At 35.5% G+C, this 9013-nt stretch overlaps 1 protein-coding gene across 9 annotated transcripts in view; it reads left to right on the top strand.

Moving 5' to 3' along the window:
- Positions 1–9013, top strand: part of Vti1a (vesicle transport through interaction with t-SNAREs 1A) — a 461587-nt gene that overhangs the window by 80142 nt on the left and 372432 nt on the right. The gene's annotated exons all lie outside the window — the stretch shown is intronic.

Raw genomic sequence — 9013 nt, 5'->3', positions numbered from 1 at the left:
ATTTGGTTGGTTGGATACGTAGTTGAGTATCCTTTTTCTCTTTCACTATACTATTCATGCAGTTCCTTCCCAAAGCTGAAGGAAGTCATCATAGATCACAAATACCAAAAGACCACACATTTATCACAGATGTAAGATTGGATGGGATTTGATAATTATTCCTTGTAGAGTATAAACACAATGGTGTATAGAATACAATGGTAGATTAACTTTAAGGTTTTATAACTTTAAGGTTAGAAGTTTATTTGTTATAGGGCTTGGGAATTGGGGGTAGAATATAAACCAAATCTGGGAATGAAGTAAGAAGCAGACCTTTGGGAGGTAAGGACAGATGCGGCACAGCCTCTGCCTGGATAGGAGTCACTGTGTTAATTCATTTCTTTGGATAGATTTGAAAGTGGAGTGAGAAGTGAGAAGACTTGGATAAAGTACTTTCCCTATTTTTTTTTAATTAAAATAACATGGAAGCCATGTGTTGTGTGGAGTACCAGGTAGCATCCACACTACTGCTGCCAGCCCTCTCCTTCATGCTTAGTCAAGCTACAGCTCTGTTTTGATTATATGTAAATTTATGATACTCATCACTTTCTTACAGTAAGAGTACAGAGCAGCATCTTTCAAAAGGAAAAGCTTGTCTGTGGCCGTACACACCCAATCTCATCAAAAGGAAAAGTTTTTTCCTTCTTTTTTAGTTTATTTTCTTTTTTTTCTTTTTTTTTTTTCTTCTTTTTTTAATGTTTTGGGCTGGGGATCAAACCCAGGGCATCATTCATGTTAAATAAGCACTCTACCACTGAGCAACACCCCCGACCCTCAAAAGGAAAACTTTTAACACTTATTGATACCTTTCTTAAAGACAATGAAATACAAGAAGAAAAAGACATGCAAGGGCACAAAAGGCAAATAGTTTATAGGTATTGTAAGCTGTCTGAGAACTAGTTCTAGACTGTGGATCTTCACTAATCCACAGCAAATGAGAAAAGAACTAGAATGTAGTGACTTCCCCATACAGCATATTTTATTAGTTTAAGAATAACACTTTTTTCCTAGAATTATGTTTTTCCTATTGTAGATAATAAAAAAATGACAGTTTTATGACATGATGGCAATGGGCATAGAAGTTTTTTGCATACACACACACACACACACACACACACACACACACACACACATTCTTTACCTGAAAAATAACTAAGTTTGCAACCCTATTTTGGGTTCTTCAGATACTTTTTGAAATTCTACTTGACCACAAAATCTAAGAATTATTGTACTGATTAGAGAGAGAAAATCCCTATCATCTGACCCTATCATTCCTCAGCTGCTTGACTTTGCTTAACCTCTGTGCATATGTTCTTATATTTGCAAAATGAAAACTTGACACTAGATTCTGTGTACCACATAAGGTATTTATAAAGTAAAATAAGGTCATATGTGTGTGTGTTCATGTATTTGTGCATGCATTGCTCTTAAAAAGTACAAAGGGCTCTGAAAAATTTGATCATTTTAAAATTATCAGCCAAAGTGATTAACTTTTTCAAAATAATTGGCAGAGATTTTAACAAAAAAAATATCTATAAGCTTTTTCTATTTATTGACTTGATAACCATGGTGGGAAGGAAACAGAGGGGGCAAGGAGTTAGCAAGGATGGTGGAATGTGATGGACATCATTATCCAAAGTACATGTATGAAGACACAAATCGGTGTCAACATACTTTATATACAACCAGAAATATGAAAAATTGTACTATATATGTGTAATAAGAATTGTAATGCATTCTGCTGTCATTTATTTTTTTAAAAAATCAATTAAAAAAACTTGATAACCATGACAAATTTTATTTTAAAAAAGTAATATACAGCTGGGGTTGTGGTTTAGTGGTAGAGTGCTTGCCTAGCATGTGTGAGGCACTGGGTTTGATTCTCAGCACTGCATATAAATAAATAAAATAAAAAGTAATACAGAAAATAGGATAGGCTAGAAGAGAACAGAATATGTTATTTTTATCACTGATATCTTCCTACCAAATGATAAAATTCATCTTCTAAAATTCTTGAGTCTTTTTGTTTGTTTTTTGTACTGAGGATTGAACCCAGTGGCACTTAACCACTGAACCACATCTCCAGCCCTTTTTATTTTTTATTTTGAGATATGGCCTTGATAAGTTGCTGAGGCTGGCTTTGAACTTGCCATCTTCCTACCTTAGCCTCCTGAGATTATGGGCATGTGCCACCATGCCCAGCTCATTGTTGACATTTATTAAGAGTTTGACAAATAGTTATTGTCTCTTCAAGAACAGGTATTGAGCAGTGGAACACACATTCAGAATGATGATTATTCTTAAGTACAGTTTATACCCAGTTATGCATCGAGTTTAATACCAATCAAATTTCCTTCATAAATCCCTTTCTATTTCAGAAAATTGATGGCATTACAAGTTAATTGAACAGTTTTATTTAATAAAGGAGGGACAGTTAGAAGAGTACATGATACGAAAGATCTGATGCTAAGGACATTCCAACATAAAATTGGCATTAGGAAGACCTATCATGCTCATTAACAAAGCTGCCTTGGGAGCCACCATCATAGACCAAATACTCTGCTGATTTCATGAGCCATTGGCTTGATCCAGTGTGCCATTTCTTGTAAGTTCTTATCCTATAATCTTTCAATATAAAACTGGCTCTTTTTTCAGTTAGTTGTAGTCAGGTCTGACTTTCAGGTCTTGAGATATCCATTTTATTTGAGATAGGGAGTTAGTACTTAAAACTGTGGATCATATGCCCTTTGTTTTACAATTCTTTTTCTCCTGTGAAGTAAATACTGCATAATTATAATAGGCACAAAACTAATCATATGATTCATAAAAGAATAGGCTGAAAGAGAAATTATGTGAGGGCAAAAGTGCAGTTCTGTCTCCTTTCAATATGTAAACAGAGAGTTGAAGTGCCCCATGACTATCCTGTCCTGTACTCTAGTGGGTCCTGGTTCCCCTGGCAGTACATCTCTGGGCTCTGAGAGAGTCTATTTACATTTTAGTAGTCTCAGATCCCTGAGTTGTGATCTGTACCATTTACAGACCTTGCTCTAGCCATCTCTGAGCACCCATGCCTCATATGTTGGCATCTTTTTCTTGGGAGTTATTGCAAGCCATCTAGCCTTAGCTTCCCATTTGGCCATTTGCTAAACTTCTTCCCGCCTTTTAGTTGTGAAGAGGAGGTGTTCCATCCTTCACCTAGGGCCCTGTGTGGGATGACAACTGGCTATATGAGAAATAATACAGTGATAATTTAACACTTAATATGGGTCACACTGTTCTCAGTACTCCATACCCATTGTCTGTTTAATACTCTGCACATCCCTTTTACAGATGGAAAGGCAGAGTACAGAAAGGTCAAGCTATTTACCACACTTAGAAAACTTGGAGGTAGTACAAGGGGGCATAAAGGCGGAGTTGATGTGGGTATAGGACATCCTGAAATCCTGAGGTGCTGGCCCTGGATGTTCTAGGAACAGTGGTGCCTGATGCTTAGCATGAAGTTGTGTTTTAGCCTTGGAAGTTTCTGAGCACTATCTCCTCCTCCCTCCCTCTGGTGATTACAAGGCTGCTTCTCCCATCCCCAGCTGCTGTGGAATAAGGCCATCTAATTCTTATCCAGTAGACCATACTAAACTATGAATGGATTCCACTATCTAGATTTCTGAAGTGATCTCTTGTAGTCAAAATATATTATGCCCTTATATCTATTAATTTTCTTTTTCCATAATTTAGTTAAACTATTAAAAAAACCATGTGCCATGTGTTAAGGATATGCTAGTAAACAAGAACTGTAAGGTTTTTGTTCTCAGGCAATTTACATATTGCAGGAAAAGGATGGGCAAGATGAGGTAGACATTTTAAAAATTAATATAGACCATTATATGTAGTGGTTAAGTAAAGCAGAGTCTTAAAGGGTACTGATGGTATAGCTTCCTTAGGTCAGCTATTCAGGAAGGAGCCCCCCCCCCCCCCCCGGAAAAGAGCCCTATGTATAAACTGAGTGGTGAATAATGTAAAGAGGCCATCAGGAAGAAAATCTGGGGCAGATGATTCCAGGGTGAAGGCAGAGCAAGTACATGGACTCTGAAATGAGAAGGTTCTTGGGATGTTCCAGGCAACAAAAAGATGAGCAGAATGTCAGGAGTGTTAGGAGTGAGGAGGTGAGACACGTGGTTAGGGTAGAATCAGTGTGCACGTTTGTGGAGCCATGAAGCATGAGAGGGAGTCTGGATTTTATTAAGAGTGTGATGTCATTGAAGGACTCTTGGCAGGCAGGTGGCCTCTTCTGAATGATGGAGAAAAGGGATTGTATGGGTTGAGGGATAGAGAAGTGGAAACAAAAAGTCAGGTTAGGAGGTTTATTATAATAATCCAAGATTGAGTCCTTTTGCCAATTGAAATTCCTGATGCAGGTATTTGGTGGGGAAGATGCAAGAGAGATTATAAGTATTTTAAAAAGTTCTCAGGAACAAGGAGTTTGAAATTTATTATTGATTCTTTTAACAATTGGCAAAAGTTGCCAAAAAAAAGTCTTCCTCAAGGATATCCCCAAACAAATGGAAACTTTTTAGTCTTTGTACTTGGAAAGATTTACACATAGACTGTGGCCAAACCATCAGGCTGGCAGTAATGAACATTTATGATTAAAAATATGGGTTGGAAACCAAGTTTATGATAGTACATTATTGATAATGATACCTTTTTTCTTAGAATTTCTGAAAAGCATACTAAAATTATATATATATATATATATATATATATATATATATATAATTTTATTTATATATGTGGGTTTTGCAAATTGCCTCACAAAAATGTTTTGTTTTTGTCTAACCATCTTAACTGCAGGAAGCTTCTGAATATAAACATACATTGTCATTTTGGTTAACTTTATATCCATCTAAAGAAGAAACAGGTTAGCTTCTTGCTTCTCAGGGTGGGGTTCAAGACCAGCAACAGTGGTGTCCCCTGGGAATTTGTTAGAAGTGGACAATATGGGTCCCCCTTTAGGTCTACTGAATCAGGTCTGCATTTTAACAGGATCAAGTGTGATTCATGTGCACATTGAAATGAATGAGATGCTTACTTTGCAGTCTTAGCACTTAGTCTATGTTTACGTGAACTGGACAGACATCATTTCATCAAGTTGCGTATACATGTGAATATATTTATTTAAGTATATGCACAAAAATTGGACAGGCACCATGGTGCACGCCTGTAATCCTGGCAATTTGGGAGGCTGAGGCAGGAGGATCCCAAGTTCCAAGCAAAGCCCCGCAATTTGACTTAGTGAGACCCTGTCTCAAAATAAAAAGATTTGGGGAGGTAGCTCAGTGGGAAAGCACCTCTGAGTTCAATCCCCATCATAAATAAATAAACAAACAAACAAAAAATAATTCAGCTAGCTAGGTTCAGTTAGTACCTATACTCCCTATGGAATAATAAATATGTATTTATGTAATATTGTATCTGTTAATCTAAATATTTGTGACATTAGATATAATGATTGTCTTATTTAGGAACTGTATTAATTGCTTTATTACTTAATTAGAAAAATATGAATAGTCATGACGTGATACCTAGAATTGTTAGTAATCTACCTAGTAATGGTACTCATTTTACCACTTTATTTTTGTCAAAATAAATTTTATGCCTATGTTTAACACTATTTACTTTTTTTAAGGCCACATTAATTACAATTTCCTAAATAACTTGTTTTTATTAGGGAAATGGAAAGATAAACTTTCTCAATTAGAATATTACCAATGTTGTATATTTTATAAGTTCCTTGCATAAAGGAAAACATTTTCTACGTGAACTTTGTTATAGAATCGATAAGAGGAGATTCTTTACATCTCTGACTCAGGGTTCCCTTGGGTGTCCTGTTTCTTTTCTGTGAAGATTATCTCTTTTTGAAAAGTAAAAGTAGAGATTTCACTTTAATTTTAAGACTTCAGTGCTTTGTTATAGTTATCTAGTTAAGCATTAGACATTTTTCCATTTTAGGAATATACTTCTGCTTGCCTGTTTTACATGATATGTTCAGATTATTTTTGTTCTTATGGTTGCCTTATCAAAATTTGAATTAATTTTACCTAATAATGTTAGCCAGAGAAACATGGAGTATTTTCTGGAAAACAAATAATTCTTAAATCATAGCATTTTGGTGAGAATTGGGTAATTCATTTACATCACTTTTTTTGTACCTATTTTTTTTTTAAGAGTTTTCACAGGAAAAGCAATCAGTAGTGGTATCCACTTATCATTTTTTTTAAACTTAAACTGTGCTTCATGTTTAGAAGTTTTTAAAGAATCTGTGTAAATACTTTTAAAATTTGGGGTGACTTCTGCTATAATTTGATCTTGAACATCCCCCATAGGCTCCTGTGTTAAAGGCCTCCAGCCTATGGTACAATTGAGAGGTGGTAGAACCTTCAGGACGCAGGGCCTAGTAAGAGAAGTCAGGTCCCTGAAGGCAAACCCTTGAAGGGGATTTGGGGACCCTACCATGTCCAATCTCTCTCTCCACTTCCTGACTGCTGTGAGGTGGGCGGCTCTCTTTTCCAGGCAATCCCACCTTGATGTTCTAACAGGCCACAGGCCGAACAGCAACAGGGCCAAGCAACCACAGACTGAACACCACTGAGACCATGAGAAAACCCCCTTTCTTCCTTATAAGTTGCTGATCTCAGGTATTTTGTCCAAATGACAGAAAGCTGACTAAAATAACTTCCTTTATTTTTGTGTCAAAGTCTTGGCTGATGAAGTTTTCCTGAGCCATTCATAAGACTATGCAGAGATGATGGATATAAGAGCACAATACTGCAACTTTGTCACTGTCTTATCTTTTGCTTCTCAATACTTTCTTTTAACTCACTTAATTATTATTTCTTTAGTCAATTCACTATATAAAGGAAATATTTATTCAGATAAAATATTTACCACAGTCAGTCATTTTCTTTACCATTTAGGAGTTCCCTCCATATATGCTGATATTGTCTTCTCCCGCCTCCTCCTCATTATAGCCTTTTTCTTCTCTTCTTTTTCCTCTTTCCCCTCTCATTTTCCTCTTTAAGAAATATTTTGAATGTTTCCTATGTTAGGTACAATGTAATAGCTTAATTTTTAAAAAATCATTAAAAATACAAATCTAGAATCAACAGAAAGGATTAATGGGTAAAATAGTGCACAACAATAGAAATTTATGCATAAAACTATTTAGTAGTTGTAAGCTAGCTTGAAACTGAACCAGCATCTGCTGCAGGAAATACTAGAGTTTGAATTTTCCTCCTTTTATGCACTAATAAGTCATTTTTAAGACTCTTGAGAATATATTCAAGAAAGTATTCATTGTGTTTTTCTTGCACTTAGAGTTGTAAGTTGGTAAAGAATAAACTTCCCATTCTCTAATATTGGTGAGAGAAGTTTAATATGATATGAAAGAAGGTAAATATTACATTTCACTCGTTTAACAAACTTCTGTTGAGCAATGCAGGGTGCAGATTTGACAAGATAAGTCCAGTATCACAATCCTGGGTTATCCAAGTAGGGAATGTTATGTCCATCAACACTGATCGATTATTAGCATAGGTAATTTTGTTTACCTAATTCAGAAAGGCACTGCCATCTGCCACGTTCACATTATTGCAGAAATAATAACAACACTTTGTTATTCTTCAATGTAGGAGGAGGAAATAGGATTTATATGATTGAGTCACTATTAACCCTCTATTTGATCTAAGCTTAGGTATTTTGGAGAAATTTCCTATAGAAATACTAAAATTTTTGACACAGAAAATTACCTCTACAAAAGTTTCTCTGTTCATTATTTTGGGTAGTAGGATGTTTTCAGAATTTTAAGGATGTCTCTGCTTGAATAGTATTTTTTAAATGTTGAGAATTATTATTTGACCATGTCCTGTGAATTTTTAAGTCTGCCCAGTTGTGTGGAAAAAAAAAGTCATTTTTAATGTATAGTTGTCACTTGTTTTATAATTACAAGCTATTAAAGTCTTACCTCTAAAAGTTCTGATTCTGTTCTGGAAAGAAAAGAGGAGGTAATCATTTGGGGTGCTCTTAAAGAATATATTTAATCTGTACTTAAATTTACTTTGTGAGGTTCTCTGAGATATTGGTGAGCTCCATAATGGTAAGAAAAGGATGTCATTTAAACTTTATTTGGAAAACCTCTCCTTAGGTGGTCCAAGGAAATTCATGGGGTTCATTTTTAATCCATTAAAAGTATTATACTCATTTTTAAAGGTGTCTTACCCCATAATGCCTGTCACTTTTCCAGTTGGTTTTTAAGGTACACATGAAGCCATCCTTATTCCATTGCCTCTCTGTGAGCTGAGAAAAAGAGGGACGACCAAAGCAGATGGCTAAAATGCCAATTTACTTTCAAATATTGCAGTGAAGGACAGTTAAGCTTATGACCTTGTTGCACTGTACTTATATAACTTTCTTTGGGATTTTTTTTAATCAGGTTTATTTTCCCTTTGAGTCTGACTTCTAGTGCCCAGAAGTTTTCTTTTCAGCAGTGTTTATGTATTTAACAGAATTTTCTGAGGTGGGTGCTTCAGAATTGTCACAGCATGGGTTCGCATTGGACTAAGACTTTGTGTACGACTTATATCAAGTGGGAAACTTGATGGGCATGAGCTTTAAAAATGGCTTTTTTTTGTGTGCTCTACATTTGAAGCTTTCGTCTGTATTTCCTGTTGGGCTACAGTGTTTTCCAACGTTGCCACAAGAGAACAAAGTTAACATTAAAAAATAATTTTTTATTGAAGAAGACGTCTTTCCAAGTAAAGTCATTATCAAAGAGGCTGTCGTGGTGGGCCATCATTCATGTACGGCACTGTGTTGCCCTTTTGCATCTTAAGATATAAACTCTAAGTCATAGTTAAATAAATATCTATTTATTTAAAGAGAGGAAGAAACCACCCTAAAGCCAGACAAGGAAAAAAGCTTT

The sequence above is a fragment of the Ictidomys tridecemlineatus genome, chromosome 1 (assembly GCF_052094955.1).
Source record: "Ictidomys tridecemlineatus isolate mIctTri1 chromosome 1, mIctTri1.hap1, whole genome shotgun sequence".
In the NCBI taxonomy this organism is placed as follows: Eukaryota; Metazoa; Chordata; class Mammalia; order Rodentia; family Sciuridae; genus Ictidomys; species Ictidomys tridecemlineatus.
This window is presented reverse-complemented; position numbering and strand designations above follow the sequence as displayed.